Raw genomic sequence first — 14,100 nt, forward strand, 5'->3', positions numbered from 1 at the left:
GGGAACGGGACCATAGGTCTGTGGGAGGAAATGCAAGGCCCTGGGAGCCCTTTGACACGTACCTGGTGGCCTCTGGGCAGGTCTACACTTAAAATGCTCCTGTAGCACTTCAGAGAAGTGGCTACTTTGTGGACAAGAGAACGTCTCCCATCAGTGTTGTTAATCCACCTCCATGAGCAGCAGTAGCTATGTCTGTGGGAGAAGCCCTTCTCTCAACATAGTGCTGTCTGCACTGGGGGTTAGGTTGGTTTAACCGTCTCAATCAGGGTGTGGATTTTTCACACCCCTGAGTGACCTAATTATACTGATGTAAATTTAGACCTGGCCTCTGTATTTCACTCCTAGGACTGTTTTTAGGGGTAGGAGGTATCCACAAAATATGCCCAGTCCTGTGTTCACCTATCGGAAACAAATACTGAATTGTTGGTGTATCGGGGCAGGATTCTACACAAACAGCTGCATAACCCTGTCTATTCAGTGGAATTGCACTGGGAGTAAAGGAAAATAAAATCTGGCTCCAACTGTGATTTAAAACCTTATTTGCAGTGGAGTTGTAGCTGTATTGGTCCCAGAGTATTAGAGAGACAAGATAGGTGAGGTAATATTCATTGGACCAACTTCTGTTGGTGGAAGAGACAAGCTTTCTCCTCTTCAGCTCATACATGGGTAAGCTAGGAAGCTTGTCTCTTTCACCACAGAAGTTGGCCCATTAGCAGATATTACCTCATCACCCACCTTGTCTCATTAAAAAACCCTGAAATTCTTTAGGATGAATTTCTAGTTAATCTAGTATGAAATGGCTGTACAGGAAATTTGTTCCTTGTCAAATCTTTAAATGAAAAGAGCAATAAGATTAGGTTGAAAATCTTTTGTTTGCAAACCTGAGGAAGCAGAATGGCCTAGTCAGGACTTAATTTGAGCAAAGTCAAGCTGTTTTGGCTACCAGGTACTGCCATCTTGTTCTCCACTATTTCTCTATTTTAAATGAAAGCCTTCTGTTATGATTGTAAAGAAAGCTTTCAAAATCTGATCCAGGTATAATTGATGCAGCAATATCTGCCTTTGTTTCCAGGGACACCGAAACAAACTCTAGAAGGTTTGAGTTGCCCCATTCAGCTCAATAGGTGGTTAATTAAGGGCTTGTCTAGATTATTAATTTGCATATCAGTGCAATTACACCGATGTAAATTTCCCTAACTTTGACAAGACCTCGGGTGGCCCCTGATGATGATTTAATTTGAGAGGCTGGGTGGTTTTGTGATTAAGAGCATGTCTACATTGACAAAGGGATTTTCTACATTGGCAATTTACAGCACTGTGTGAAAAAAAGTGTAGACAGTGCACCAGTGCTGGGAGCCGTGCCCCTCATGGAGGTGGTCAGCTCTCCCAGCGCCGCGACCACACAAGCCACATTAAAGTGCTGCTCTGGCAGCACTTTAGTGTTGCCAGTGTAGACTAGCCCAAAGTTACAGCACCGGCAGTTACAGCACTGCTCAGAGAGCATAGAAGGAAAACCGCAGTGTGTGTTCACACTGACAGCTGCCTGCGCAATAGCGTATTCACACTTGCAGTGGTATTCGGAGTGGTGCACTCTGGGCAACTATCCCACAGAACACCTCTTTCTCTTTTGCCACTGAGACTTGTGGGAAGGCGGAGGGGGTCGTGGGGCTTCCTGGGTCCCAATGCCCCGTGATGCATTGCTTCACATCCCAGCAATCCCTGTGCTTCCGTCCGCATTTGGCGTTGTCTTTCAACGGTTTGTGTACTGCATGCCCTGCCTCTTTTGGGCTGCAGGAATGGATCCCGAACTGCTGACCAGTATGCTGCTCGCTCTGACCAACACGTCATGAGTGGCAGTGGAGTTATTCCTTAAACTAAAAAGATAAAACAAGTGCGACATTGATTTCACCACCTGTAGTAGCTATGACACGAGATTGCTTGTGGCATTCACGGAGGTGCTGACAGTGGAATGCTGCTTTTGGGCTCGGGAAACAAGCACTGAGTGGTGGGATCACATCGTGATGCACATCTGAGATGACAAGCAGTAGCTGCAGAACTTTTGCATGAGGAAAGCTACATTCATGGGACTGTGTGATGAGCTTGCCCCAGCCCTGCGGCGCAAAGACACGAGAATGAGAGGCGCCCTATCACTGGAGAAGCGCGTGGCGATTGCACTGTGAAACTGGCTAGTCCAGACTGCTACCGATTGGTCGCTAACCAGTTCAGAGTGGGAAAATCGACTGTTGGAGTCGTGTTGATGGAAGTGTGCAGGACCATTAATCGCATCCTGCCCCGAAAGACCGTGACTCTGGGCAACGCGCGTGACATTGTGGATTGCGTTGCACAAATGGTCTTCCCTAACTGCGGAGGGGTGCTAGATGGCACATACATTCCAATTCTGGCACCAGACCACCTAGCCCCTGAGTACATTAATCGCAAGGAGTATTTCTCAATGGTTCTCCATATGCTTGTGGATAACCGTGGGCGTTCACAGACATTAACACAGGCTGGTCCAGAAAGGTGCATGACGCATGCATCTTTCGGAACGCTGGCCTGTTCAAGAAGCTGCAAGCAGGGACTTTCTTCCCGGACCAGAAGATCACGGTAGGGGAAGTTGAAATGCCCATTGTGATCCTCAGAGACCCCGCCTACCCCTTAATGCCGTGGCTTATGAAGCCATACACGGGGCAACTTGACAGCATCATGGAGCTCTTCAACAACAGGCTGAGCAAGTGCAGAATGACTGTGGAGTATGCATTTCGCTGTTTAAAAGCCCGCTGGCGATGCCTCTATGGGAAGCTGGACCTGGCCGATGACAATATTCCTACGCTTATAGCTGTTTGCTGTACGCTCCATAATATTTGTGAAGGGAAGGGTGAAAGCTTCACTCAGGGCTGGACCGCAGAGGCTCACTGCCTAGATGCTGAGTTTGAACAGCTAGAGACCAGGGCTATTAGAAGGGCACAGGGCGGGGCCATAACGATCAGGGATGCCTTGAGGCAGCAATTTGAAGCTGAAAGCTGCTAATATTTGTTGCTATGTTCAGGATTGCAGTGCTTGTAATGCTAGGAGGTGATTGGTGCACATGATGTAAGAAGGGGGCTTAACATAATTTTATGTTGCTTTGCAGTGCTCTTTTTGCTTTCACTTAATAGAATAAAGATTACTTTCAAACCAACACAATTCTTTTATTAAAAGACAACAATTGGAGGAGAGAGTCAAATGAAAAAATACATCAGCAGGGAGGAGGAAGGGAAGGTCTCAAGAGAAGGAGGGGTCCCGGGACGGCTACAGATTTGTGTATGTCCAGGGATCTACCCAGCCTTCTCCTTTGGAGTACAGTGTTGCGGGTGCTATACTTCAGCAGGGCCAAACTGCAGAGGGATGGGGGTTGAGTGCAGTGGGAGTCCACAGTGCTGAACTGTGAGGAGAGAGTAGTGGAATGATGCAGGTAGAGAGTGGAGCCAGGAAGTTGATAACAGTCTGTTGGCGGTGTCTGGGGGGCGCATGGGAAAGAGTTTTGCGACAGCAGCTGCAGGTGAGGGCAGGCGTGGAGCTGCTCCGTTTGAAGAGCTAGTATTGCCTGGAGCGTGTGCACTTGGCGCTCCATAACATTTAAGAGCCACTCCGTGGTTTCTTTCTGGTGTGCCGCGTTCTCCTTTCAGTCCCCCTTCTTGCTGTCCTGCCACTCCTTCAATTCCTGTTTCTCAGCGGCGGAGTGCATCATAACCTCATGGAGAAAGTCCTCCTTAGTTCTTCTTGGCCGCTTTCTAATTCTGCGCAGCCGTTGTGCCGCCTATAACAAAGAGGGAGGCTGGGCTCCCAAGGTCATCTCTGTGAAGTTTAAACGCAACATTTTACAGAAGCAGTATTGTTTGCGACACAGACAACACTGATTCAGTGCTTTAAAACACAGCCAGTACTCTCACACCTGTCATTAACTGGCTGACCCCCAGGCAAGCACACATGAGCTGCAAGACGCCCAAAATGGTGAGTAGCCACAGGGGCAGGGTAAATCACTCTTCCCTGACCCTGCTGTACACTGGGCACGTGGCTCTTGGGGAGAGCCAGCACTGTAGAGGGGGCCTGATAATCATTCCTGTCCCCACACTTTCCACAGGATGTGATCATTATGGAAGATATCTCGCTGCTGAGGGTGAGCAGGGAATCAAGGTAGGGTCGTCTCCAAGCCTGTGGGTTCCTCCCCGGCCCCTATGCGGCTCGCCTGTGTGCAGCAATGGTCAGTCCTCCCCTCCCCCCCGTGACAGCACTGTGGTGTGGGAAAGTTACCGTTAATGGGGCAAGAAACAAAGCAGCTCTGCCAAGGAAACTGCGGCAGCGGATTGCCCAGTATCTCCACGAGAGTTTCCTGGAGCTCTCGGAGGGAGATTCCCGTAAGGTGAGGGAGTCAATCAGCAACCTGTTCCGCCTCTCAGACTAGGCATGTGGTGGGAGACAAGCCTGCTTTCTGCAACCTTCCTGCCCCCAACAACTAACTTCAGCAATTCCCAAAATCAGATCCACTTACCAGGGGCCTCCTCTCCTGTTTGCGCTTCGCCAAGATCCGACTGCTGTGACTGGGTAGGCTCTTCCGGAGTAGAAAAGAGCTCCTGGCTGCATGCATCTCTGGCCTCCAAGTCATCCTCTGCCTCGGGGTCCCCCTCCACATCCTTGTCCAAGATTTCCTCCTCCTGGCTCGGACCACTCTCAATTGGCACATGAGCCAACGAAATATCCACAGGGGCCTTTGCAGTGGAGGTGGGGTCGCCACCGAGTATCGCGTCCAGCTCTTTGTAGAACTGGCAACTCGTGGGCGCAGCACCGGAGCGGTGGTTTGCCTCCCACACCTTGTAGTAGGGGTTCTGCAGCTCCTTCACTTTTTCTCTACAATGTAGTGTGTCCCGGTCATGGCCCCTTTCTGTCATGCATCATGAAATCTGTCTGTAGGTGTCATAATTCCTATGGCTGGAGCGCAGCTGGGACTGCACAGCCTCCTCTCCCCAAATGCTGATGAGGTCCAGCAGCTCGCCATTGCTTCAAGTGGGGGATCGCCTGGTGCGTGGAGCAGGCATGGCCACCTGGAAAGGTGCACTGAGACCACTGCAAGCATCACTGAGCAAACAGGAAGAGGACTTTCAAATCTGCAAAGGAATGTACGGGGTGGGGATGACGGTTGGTCACCTGAGGGCAGGGCAGTAAAGTTCAAATCAATGACCAGAGAGGTGAGAACAGGCATTGTGGGACACCTCCCGGAGGCCAATCGCAGCGCTGTAATTGCCACCGTGTCTACACTGGTACTGCAGCGCTGTAGCCCCGGCGCAGAATGCTGTACACCTCTCGTTGGAGTGGTTTTTTTAGAGCACTACAACTGCGCAGTTTCTGCGCACTAAGTGGCTTGGCAGTGTGTACATCTTGGGAGTTACAGCGCAGAAAGCTGCTTTACTGTGCAGAAACTTGCCAGTGTAGACAATGCCTTAGACACTAAAACTACCTATATTCAAATTCTAGCTCTGCCATGAAGAACAGGAGTGCTGCTTCTCTCTCTCTCTTTTTTCAGAAGAAAAAAAATGGGAGAGTTTAGAGTAAAAGGCAGGGTGAGGGAAAACAATATTTATCTCTGTCACCCCTTCACTGTACACTGCTAGGCACAAACTCTCCCCCATCCCATCTGGCTTTATCCTACCATCTCTCCGTGTTGTCTCATTCTCACCCTCATTCACTAGTCAATTAAATTCCTTTCCTCCGTTACTCAACCCTGCCAATTCAACCCAACCCTCTCCCAGCTCAGAAATTCTTCAGGCCCCCTCAGCTCAAACCAACCCCCACTGGCTCAGAAATCCCTTCTCACACTCATTCTTCCTGCATGCTGAGGCTTCCCCCCAGGGCCGGCCCACAACATTTTGGCACCTGAGGCTGGGAGCTCAAATGACGCCCCCATGCCCCATCGCTTGGGCCAAAACTTTGAAAGGTCTCAATTCTGCCTTCTTCCTGTTCTGCTCCTCTCATGGTACTGCTCTGCTACCTGCCCAATAAAGGAGAACTAACAAAATGCCTTGTTCAGAAATTTTAAGTAACACTTAACTTTCAAACACCTGAACAGCAAATGTAACTTTTCTTGTCTGCATAGTAAACACTGGCATTTTTATCTGTTTGAATAATCAAAGTGGTGCTTTCCATGCCTTCTTGGTTGCCAAGATTTGAACTGCTTCCTGAAGGTCCACAGTCTGGGCCAGCTCATGCTCTACTGAGATGCTTGCAAGGCCGACCAGCCACTCCTGTGTCATTGTGGAGTGTAGATGTGTTTTTATTAACTTCAGCTTGGAGAAGCTGCGTACTCCACTGGAAACTGTTACAGGAAGTGTTAGAAGTATGCGCAGAGCAACAAAAGCATTTGGAAAGAGGGTGGCCATCTTATTTGTGCACATATATTCCAGAACAGCCTTTGGAGTTGATCCTGCTGAAATGTATCTTGAAAGGGCTTTCAGTTAATCACCTAAATCAGTGGTTCTCAAACTAGGGCCGCCGCTTGTTCAGGGAAAGCCCCTGGCGGGCTGGGCTGGTTTGTTTACCTGCCGCATCCACAGGTTTGGCCAATCGCGGCTCCCACTGGCCGCGGTTCACCGCTCCAGGCCAATGGGGGCTGCAGGAAGGGCGGCCAGCACGTCCCCCGGCCCGCGCCGCTTCCTGCAGCCCCCATTGGCCTGGAGCGGCGAACCGCGGCCAGTAGGAGCTGCAATCGGCCAAACCTGCGGACATGGCAGGTAAACAAACCGGCCCGGCCCGCCAGGGGCTTTCCCTGAACAAGCGGTGGCCCTAGTTTGAGAACCACTGACCTAAATCACTCGCATCAATATCGCGCATGTCATCATGTGTCAACAATGTCTCTAGTGCCCTGCATTGCTGGTGTGGGTCTTCAGGTATAGTGAGGAGTCTTGGAATATCATACATCCCAAATGTACTGCTGTGTTCCTTGAGCTGCATGAAATGTTCTTCAACTGACTGTATTGCACAATCTAGCACCTGGTTAAAGAATTCAACTTTGAATTGTTGTTTGGGGTCTCTTATGGGATTATCCCATGCCTCGTAATCAAAATGTCTTCTTCAGTGACTCTTGTATTCTTGAATGGATGGGAAAATAGCTTCAGTGTGAAGTTCCTCTGCCAACTTCTGTGCACTCTTCAGAACGTTTTGAAATCCCTTATCTGACTGGTAAGACTGTAGGTCTGACTTTGCTTTGTCCAGTTGTTCCATTGCTCCAGATATATCAAGGTCAACACCTTAGAATCTCTTGCTTACAACATTTATTTCAAACAGTATGTCATGCCACAACACTAAGCCACACAAAAATTTGAAGTTATGTATGTTTCTGGTGATTCCATTTCCCTCTGCCACTGTTCTCCCACAAACAGTTCCTGTCATAGCATTATCCTCCATAATGGCAACTATGGCATCATCTATCTTCCCAATTTGGTGTTTGATAGGCTTTATCACCTCCACTCGACTTTCCCATCGTGTGGCACTCAGTGGTTTTGTTAATTTCAGTTTACATGTTTGCCAAAGTATTATGTATAAAAGTTAACATAAGTTCTGTAAATCAAAAGGCCATTTTGTTTTGGTAAAAGGACAAGGCAACCTCCATTTTGGGTCAGGTTCTTGTTCCTCGGAAAAGGCGGGAAAATGGAAAGAGCAGGAATCTGACCTTGCCCAACAACAGCTCCCTATAAAGAGCTATGAGGGGAGGGGCCAGGGGCCCTGGCTCCGAGCTTTTGAGCTGTCAGAGGTTCAGGTGTCTAGCTCTCTCTCGTAGTGCGGTACAATCTTGGCACTGGCTATTGGCCTGCAATAGTTACTTACTAATTAAGTTGGGGTTGTTTGTTTGTTGTTTTGGGAAAGCAAACTTGCATACACGGACCTGGTCCGATTAGTTAGATCAATCGCGCACTCAGGACGACGCAAAGCGGGTTAGGGTGGGAGTTAAGATAGGGATACGTACCTGTCTATTTCATCTGTCGTCCACGGTCGGTGTTCATCGCTGGCTTCTGTCATGTGGATCCTGCAGCCCCTTTATTGCTGATGTCTGTAAAGGTAGAAGAACATCTTGTATTATAAGTGCCTGTGTATTATTCCGAATCTCCAGAATCATTAATCCATTCCCCTTTCCCTTCCTTTCTCTCCCCTTAGCAAATAAAGTGTTGTTGGTTGTTTTACATTTGTGCGTGTGTTATTCATTTGGGGTCAGCTCTGATAGATGGGCTTAAAAGGGGGACTCAGCAGGAGGTAAACTGTAAGGCTCCCCAGGATCTTCTGATCAGATCGGCCTAGAAAGATAAAAATCCTTACAGTTTCAGTGTCAGAGAGGATGTTCCCATATGTTGCTTCAAAATTTGCCATCGATGAGTTGATGCAGAGAAAAATACATAGATGCTTTGAATTACATTAAAAAATTCAGCAGCGTCACTAGAAGCTGATGCTGTATCACTGACCACCAATTTCAATGAATGAGAACTGCATGGGACAAAAAAAGCTTGAGGGTTTAACTCTCAGATCTGTGTCTGCACTCCTCTGTTCTTTCCTCCCATGTTGGCACCCTTATTGTAGCCCTGACCTCTCATGTCAGCTATCGCAATTCCCGTATCTTCCAGCTTTTTAAGCACATTTGTCATACCAACTCCTGTAGTACCATCAGTGTCAATAAATTCTAGAAAATGCTCTCTGACAGTCACCATTGTAGGGACATTTTCACTAGGTTCTGTTGTTACAAAACGCACCATTAAAGTCATTTGTTCCGTGTAGCTGATGTCAGGTGTGCAGTCCAGAATAACAGAGTAATATCTTGCTGACTTCAGATCTGCCACAATCTTCTGTTTGACTTTTGTTGCCAGTAACTGTATGATCTCATTTTGAATTGTTTTTCCAAGGTAGTGGTGTGTGTACATTTCTTGGGTGGTGACTCTTCTTAGATGCTCCTGGAGTACAGCATCAAACTCAGCCATCAGCTCCACAATTTTAAGGAAGTTTCCATTGTTTGGCACATGCAGCTGATCTGAAGTGCCATGCAGTGCTAGGTTTTGGGTAGCAAGCATTCTCACAATGGCAATGAGCCTTTTCAGAACATTTTGCCAGTAGAGAGACTCTGATGCAATCTTCTCTTGATGCTGATCATCTATGATGGCCTTTAACCTTAGTCTCATCTCAAGCTCTTTCCACCTATGGAATGCTCTCTGGTGATTTGCTGCCTTCTCATGGCATGCCAGATTTCTAGCCAGATTTTTCCAGTCCTTTGTTCCTGTAGAACCCAATGTGGCTGGAACATTTGACTGGAAGAGTTTGCAACAAAAACAGTAGGCAGCATTCTGGGTTTTTGAGTACAGAAGCCATGGCCTCTCCACTTTGTCACCATTGGGGATTTCACACCAGTAATGCGTTGGATGGAAACTTCTATTTTCATTGTCTCTGGGGAACATGAAGTGTTTCACTTGCTGTGGCCTGTGCAGTACAAGGAAGTCCCTCAGGCTACAGCTCAAGTGGGTCCATGGTCCTGGATCATCTTGACTTAAGGAACTCAGCAGCAGCTGTTTCGTGCGCCTCCACCACACTCTTCTCTGATCTACACTTTTCTTCAGGAATGTGCATGGTTACATCCATTTGAGATGGAGATATGGATGCTGCAGTAGCTGCCAGGTCACCTGCACTCTGACTAACTGGAAGATCAGGCATCTCCTCACCACTCACATCCTCACTGGGTCGGAAGGCTCACCGTGAACATTTGTGTCTATGTATCTCAGGAGAGCTCCTTCCTGCTTAGATAGAAAAGCTTCCTTTGTTTTCTTTCTTTTTCTGAATGCTGCCCCAGAGGGGCGTTTTCTTCTTTCACTCATGACTGCTCTTCTGTGCCAGCTATAGTGGCTCTCAACACTCAGTTGAAGAGGACAAATAAGCAGGCTGGTAGCAGAGCCTGAGTGAGGGAAGATATCAGTGTCTTAAGGGCCTAACTGGCTCCTACTACTTCAGTTGACTGCCTGTTCTCCTCAAATGGGTTCAGGGAAGCAGCAGGAAACAGGAAGCTCCCTGAGAAGCTGGTGTTAATCAGTCCAGGCTTCTGGGGGTGCTAGAAAGGTACATAAGAGGCTCCTCCTCCTCTCTCTCCCTGCAGCTTCTGCACCTTTCTGTTATTCCCTCTCACCTTTTCTCCTGTCTGCCTGTTATGTCTCTTGTGCCCTCCTTCCTCCAGCACAGCACTCCACCATCTCTGTGCATCTAGAGCACAGAGAATACATATGCACCAGCAGCAGACACAATTTTCTACACCCTGGGTCCTAGTGGTACTCCCCCACAGTCTGGCACCTGAGGCGGCCACCTCAGTTCACCTCATGGTAAGGCCAGCCCTGCTTCCCCCTTGCTACTTAACCTCTCCAAAGCTCAGAACCACCTCTCCACATACACATAGCTATGAACCCTCTTGCACCCAGCACTCTCCGGCTTTGTCTATACTACCAAGTTTTGTCCACAAAACTTATGTCGATGCCCAAAAGTCGACAAATCAAAAATCGCCAAAGGGTGTTCATGTCGACAGATCATGTCCACATTGTGGGCACCATCATCGACAGTGTGAGCAATGCACTGTGGGTATGTATCCCACAGTGCAGTATTGTGGGAAGGCAGAGCTGATCGCTGTGCATCATGGCAGGATTCCCTTCAGGTTCTCCCACAGGCTCCTCAGCTGCCGGGAGAGGCATCATGAGTAGCTCCCCATGCTGAGGAATGTCAAAGCAGCGCAGCAGTCTCTCCACCCCTCTCCCTGCCACAGCAGTCTGCCTGCCGCTGTGTTTCTAGCGCAGGGCAGAACAGGAGCATTCCAATTATTTGCTCTTTGTTCACCAAACCTAGCAGCACACTCAGCTGTCAGATACTTCTTGGAGCTTTGAAAGGGGAGGGGCACAGGCCTGCAGGGCAGCAGAGATCAAAACACTGAGCAGAGCAATCAGGGCAGGCATTGTGGGATACTGGAGGAAGCCAGTTCTGTCGACAAAACAAACAGCAGTGTCTACACTGGCTCTTTGTCAACAATAAAGGGAGGGGAAAAGAAAAAAGTCTCTCATAGGGGTGGACGTTTTTTGTCGCCGAAACCGGGCGTTTTCCCGACAAAAGTAGCATTGCAGTGTGCACGCTCTCATTGTTTTGTTGCCAAAAGGCAGTTTTTGGCAACAAAACTTGGTAGTGTAGCAAAGTCTCAGGCTCAGAATACACAAACCAAACAGGTTCAGATAACCAATTTCCAGACTCAAAACGCTTTCTCCTCCTACCTGTTGTCCACTAGCACCAGGCTTGGAGGTGCTTCTTACATACTTCTTGCTAGATGGAAAGCAGTGTAAGAGGAAGCATGTGCATCTGATCTGAAATAAACCCACAGAAGAAACCCTGCTGTGTACATTCTCCATATGTATGCTACATGAACTTTGGGGGCTGAAGGTTACAAGAAGCATGTGCAGACAGTCCTATGTGCAACCTCTCTGTGGAGCAGAACAGAAATAGCCCCACATAATTTTGTATTCCCTGCGCCGTAGCTTCTCCCTCTGCTGCCGGCAATCTGCATGTTACAGGGCCAGAAATCCTTGTAGACATGAGTACTGCAATCTCCAATGACTGGAGCACCTCCAGGACTCCTTCAGTGGCATCAGGTGGTATGCATCCTCCCATAGATCAAGCCACACTATACAGTTGAGACATTATAAGTGGAGCTTAGTTCCATTAACTCCTAATACCTGCTACTCCCAGAAGGAGGAAGTCTTCTGTTGGCTCTTTATTGGTGCCTCAGCTGTTTTTTTGGCAGTAGCAGATCACCTCTGTCCAGTAGATGATAATTTGTTTATGAACTGGCATTTAACATTCACACCACACTCTTCCTGATGGGCCAGTGTTGCAACATTCAGTGGTGCCTCTGAGCAGTTGATTGGTTTTGGTATTGATTACTGAATTAAGTTTAATTGATAAACCAGGTGTAATGTGATAAACTGATGTAATGTGACCACAAGGGAATTTCCACCTGGTTAAGTTGATTTTTTTAAATGGTTTTAGTTAAATTGGTACAATTTTTGTGTTTAGACAAGGCCTTAGTTACACACTTTCAACGTATTTGTTGGTGTTACATCTTTACAAATTTGCCACAAAAGATGAAAGAGCAGCTTTGTGGTTAAGGTCCTGGACTGTATTCAGGAGATCTAGTTCTGTTTCTGGCTTTATAACTGTGATGATTTGGGGCACCTGATTGTACAACGTATGAACTCTGATTGTTATTATGACATTCCATTGTTACTATGAAAATTGCCATTTCATGGAATGCTTCCAGGTCTGTGTATCCTACCACTTCTGGCAAGTCACATCCCTGCAGACCAAGGACAGTGGTGAGGTTTTAGAACACAGTGTCCACCTGTTCAGTTTTCAGGTGGAAATACCAGAATGACAATGGGTTGGTGGAGCCTGGAGACGATACTTCCCCCAACTTGTCTGCCGGAAAGAGGGAAGTTGAAAAGGGTGGAAAATTCCCAAACTGGGCAGAGGTGATGACAAACGAGGAGTTAAAAAAAGACTTATGGTGGAACACAGAGAGCTATGCAGAAAGTTTTGGGCAGGAGCAGGAATGGACCAGCTAAGCTCAGAGAAGGCTCCATGTTTTAGAACACAATCCATGCCGTTCAGCAGAAGGTCGTTGGATGGCCCCAGAGGACCCTCACCCCAGCTCAAAGAATGTTCTAGAGTGGTGAAGAAACTGAGGCAGGGAAGTGCATATAGGGTTTATTATTTTATATAGATTGTGTGTTTCTTGTGTGATTAAGTTAAGAGCAACGGTGCTAGAATCCTGTGCAAAGTGTCTGTGCATTCCATGTATTGCAACTACCATGTGCCCCAGAGGTAAACTCTGGGCCCAGAATACTCACTTGGCTGGAGTTCTGGCAAAGGGAGTTTTTAAACTCTGGGGAGAGTCACCACTAGTTCTAGGGGCTGGGCAGCGAGCTGCATGGTTGCAACTCTGTATGGGGTGCTAGACAAACAATCTGCACCCCAAGAGTGTGCCTAGAGGCCCCAAGGTAGGGATAGTGTATGGACTCTGTTCAGACTCCGGAGGTTAAACACACTAGATCCAGCAGCTGGATTCCCTCACAGCAGTCTGGTGAGTGGCCAAGAGGGGGTGCTTGACTGGGAGCTGTGACTATAACCCCAACATCTTTCCACCTTTCTTTCCATATCTTTTAAATGGGGATAATATTTCCCTATCTCATAGGGATTTTGTTGGACTAATTCACTAGATGACATGTTCAGAATTTAAAGTGATGAATACCATAGGAATGCCTATAAAAGAAATCATAACTATATGTCGTTATTTCACATCTACAATTTACAGGAGCTGGCATCAGACAACTAATTTTCATTAATTTGTCAGTCCCTGATAACATGCTGAAGTAGGATGTACTGTTGTGTTTTTTAATGGGATGGTGCAAGATATAAAATGCTAAACATTCTTTTTTTAAAATGTGTATATGGTTAGACTACAATATTCAACACATTTTTATATGGGCTCTGCAAAAGGAGAAAAGATTGAAGTTCTTAAATTTACAGCACTATCAACTAAAAAGCATTGGATTCCTGCAGTGCAGCTTGTGAGATCTTGTGGTATTTTGTACATCATTCCTTACAAATACTTAGTGGCTTTGATTACTTTGCAGAGCCGGCAGTGCAAACTCCTGCAATTTGTTCGCTGCAAGCATTGTAGTACCTTTGTTTAATATAGTGACAAGTACTTTTAAAATAGGTATTTGAATTTTGGATTATAGATGACTACTGAAATGCCTTTAACATTATAAAAGTACATCCACATAATATCTACTTTTCAATGCAAGCTTCATGTTATAAGCTTTGAAAACTCCATCTCTAGACTTTCAGAAAAAATAGTATAGAAAATGAGTTCACTAGAAAAGCTTTTTGTACCATTTTCATAGTAGTCTATGTCCTATTTTGAATGTATTTTAAAATTTGACAACTTTGGCACATCAAAGTTGACTAACAAGAAAGAATTCGAAAAGCTTGTTCTATGTAGATACTATG

This window comes from Emys orbicularis, chromosome 2 (genome assembly GCF_028017835.1).
Source record: "Emys orbicularis isolate rEmyOrb1 chromosome 2, rEmyOrb1.hap1, whole genome shotgun sequence".
NCBI classification, from domain to species: domain Eukaryota; kingdom Metazoa; phylum Chordata; order Testudines; family Emydidae; genus Emys; species Emys orbicularis.